We start from the raw sequence: 3,538 nt of genomic DNA on the forward strand, positions 1-3,538 counted from the left end.
AAGGGCCGGGGCCTTAAAAAAAAGAGGGGCGGGGCCTCTCTCGAAGGGAGGAGAGGGCCGGGGCCGTGGGGAAGAAAGAGGGCTGGTTCCCCCTAAAGAGGGAGCTGGTCCAGGGAGGAGGGCGGTGCTGGAGGGGACTTTGAAAGGCTGGGTTTTTCCAGCACGTAAAGATGTGAAAGAAAAACAGGGGGGGGGGGGGCGTCCAGGCAGGGAATAAAAACAGCATCAAACACGACAGTGTTGAAACTGAGTCTGCGCGTCTGGAAGCCATGGCATCACCAGTCATCAGGCGTGCGGCGGTGGCTTCGTGCCCAGGACATTGGCCAAGATCAGCTAAGAGGGCAGCGGGTGGCGTGGAAGGTGCCATGCGAGGAATAGGGCCTCAGGCCTGAAATCACAGGGATCACCCGGTGGACTTGCAAGGCGCCTCCGGCTCCAGCTGCGGGGAGCGGCTCTAAGCCACGGCCACGGCTGCACGGAGGCCACGCCGGCCAGCGCTGCGAGGGACGGTGACGCCACAGCTGGGACTCTCCCGACAGGGTGGCTCCCCGCAGCCCTGCCCGAGGCCTCACCCCTGTCTGAGACGCCTCCACAGACCCTCCCCAGACCCTCCCCGCCCTCTCTCCCTCCTGAATGTCTTGCACATTTAGTCCAGTCTCAGCACCCGCTTCTCCGAGGCCCTGGCTCACTCAGACGTCGGAGGCTCTTCGCAGGGCGGGTATCAGTGGGTGTACGGGAGGACACCTCGGGAAGACAGGGTGGGGGTGGGGGGGGACACACTGAGAAATGTCTGTGCTTTAGAGCTAACTGGAAGCTGCAGGCGGTGTAAGCCAAAGACAGAAAGACACAGCAGAGGGACAGAAATAGCAGCGAATGCGGAGAACTTACTACGTCCCGGAATTATCTCGCTCAGCGCGAGCTACAGTCCTGCTCCTGTACAAGTGTGCCCATTTCACAGATGGAGAAACTGAGGCCTCCACAGGTACGATAATTTACACAAACCCCTAGAGCCGGTAAAGTGGTGCAACTTAAATGCAACTAGTCTGATTTCAGAGTCTGCACTCTCCTCCTCCGCCTCCACAGTTTTTTTTCAACGTGGTAAAATCCTTTTCACTACATTGTTAAGTTGTAGGTGTTACTGTATTTAACTAAAACTATGTTTCTAATATAATTATCATCAATAAGTATTAATTAGTTCCGTATATATATTCCAAGAAAGTGAGTTTAGAGGATTAACCCTATGTATGTGTTGTTTTATGATAAAAACGTGGATTTATAAATTAACAGGGAATGAATACGGAATAATAGCACTATTTCCTAAAATTAAATGCTAACGTAAACGGTGCACAGTCACACTCCCTTTCCCCTTCTAATTGGTGGCTCTTCAGTTTGAATGAACTGACCCCCCCCATCTGGAAATGCGCTTCCCTCCCCGATCCTCGGGCCCACCTCCCAGCTCAGCCCTCGCTTCCTCCCACGGTGACCCGACGCTAATAATTCTGCATCCTGTGCACCCTGAGTGTTTCACACTTAACGTTTCACAGCTGTCTTTAACACATCACTTTATTTATGAAAGAGAAGCGGGCTGGCTGGAAAGATACCAAATGAGCCAGGCTTTTAAGCGGACACATACTGCCTACAAGGACTGATTTCCTCACTGCTCACCTCTCCCTCCACAGACACTCCATGGAAGAGGGTCTGGACTGCAAAGTGTGGGCCAGTGAGGGCGAGAGGGGCCCGAGTTCTATCCATAAGCAATTTTAGAAAGAGAACGAAGACTCTGATGGTGACTGTGAGTACCAGGTTAGTCCTATTTCAAAATGCAGGAGCTATTAAACATCATTCCAATCAGCGTTTTTGCAAAACTCAGCCTCATATCTAATTTTTATTTTTTCAAAAATCACTAAGATGTCTTTAAATGCATCATTAGAATAGCAGTTAAGTTCAAAATGTTTAGCGGAAATAAGGCATTCGTGCTAAATAATTTTCATTACTGTAAAATCAGTTATGAATCAGTTAAAATGATCCATGCAAATTATCTCCTTTAAGGTAATCATACCCAACTAGCTATCTTTTTAAGGAAATATATTTATATTAAGACTGTTTTGAAATGATTAAAAACATAAATGAAAAGATACCTTTATTTTGCTTACAGAAAGGGAATATGGTATTCACCAGGAACTAATCAAATATATAGTAAGAAAGTAAATATACTATATAGCAGTGGTTCTCAACCTTCCTAATGCCGCGACCCTTTAATACAGTTCCTCATGTTGTGGTGACCCCCAACCATAAAGTTATTTTCATTGCTACTTCATAACTCTAATTTTGCTACTGTTATGACTCGTAATGTAAATATCTGATATGCAGGATGTATTTTCATTGTTACAAATTGAACATAATGAAAGCATAGTGATTGATCACAAAAACAATATGTAATTATATATGTGTTTTCCGATGGTCTTAGGCGACCCCTGTGAAAGGATCATTCGACCCCCAAAGTGGGTGCGACCCACAGGTTGAAAACTGCTGCTGTATAGTAAGACTTAGCTTTTTTTAAAAAAAAAAACATATTCACCAGTAGGGGTCACTATCACACCAAGTCACTGGGCTAGGAATTCAGCTATCACTGCCAGGAATTAGAGGACCTGGCTGAATTAATAATAAAACTCAAAATGCGAATGAAAATAATTACACAAACATGCTGCTGCACAAATTTTCAAAGGCAAATGTAGGTACTTCATAATTTTACACATTTAATACTCCCTATCACACCAATTTCCTAATCCCATAACGTATGTAAAGTCTTAAATAAACATGTTTATATTTGTACCTATATAAATTCATTATTTATGCAAGCCAAAAAGTAAACTAGTCCAATAATTCTGTGTCTTATCTGGAAGCTTTCTAAAATGTTCTTTATAAAAAAGCCACAAAAATGTCACAGCATCCTAAAATCAAAGTGATCTAGATTAGTGCCCGTCCTAAGAATGAGGAACTCCGCCGCTGAACGAGGCAGTCCGGCCTGAAGCCCACGTGTGGGAGGCAGAGATGTTGTTAAGATAATGTCCTATTTCCACGATCAAATGATATAATATCAATAATTTCTGGGAAAATGATTGGAAGGAAATGAATAACAGGTCCCGTGATAATCAGCATTTGCCAGGCCTTCCGGTCGCTGGAGGCTGGCGGACCACACTCTGCAGGAAAGCCCATGGCAAGCCAGTGCCAGCAGCTCGCACGGAGTGCACGGGGCGGTGGGAGCACACAGACAAAACAGGGCCAGGAGCACCACACCCTCCAGCACATCAACACTTTGCTCTTTCTGAGCAACAATTTAAAGGCGAATAAGAATTTAAACATCATAAAAAACATGAAAAACCAGTGAGCTCCAATGGACACCTGCTCTGTCTCCAGCCCCAGGGTCGGCACACGACTGTGACTCGGCAGCAGGCTCCCTTCTGCATTGAATCCCCTGCTGACTCGAAATCAGAACAGATTCGCGAAAACTTTGTCTAGAACTGTCAAATGTCCAGGG

At 45.8% G+C, this 3,538-nt stretch overlaps 1 protein-coding gene across 1 annotated transcript in view; it reads right to left on the reverse strand.

Moving 5' to 3' along the window:
- Positions 1-3,538, reverse strand: part of LOC102433349 (cGMP-specific 3',5'-cyclic phosphodiesterase-like) — a gene marked incomplete at its 5' end in the record, with an annotated part of 13,415 nt that overhangs the window by 3,514 nt on the left and 6,363 nt on the right. The window lies entirely within an intron of this gene.

Source organism: Myotis lucifugus, unplaced genomic scaffold (assembly GCF_000147115.1).
Source record: "Myotis lucifugus unplaced genomic scaffold, Myoluc2.0 scaffold_1926, whole genome shotgun sequence".
NCBI lineage: Eukaryota > Metazoa > Chordata > Mammalia > Chiroptera > Vespertilionidae > Myotis > Myotis lucifugus.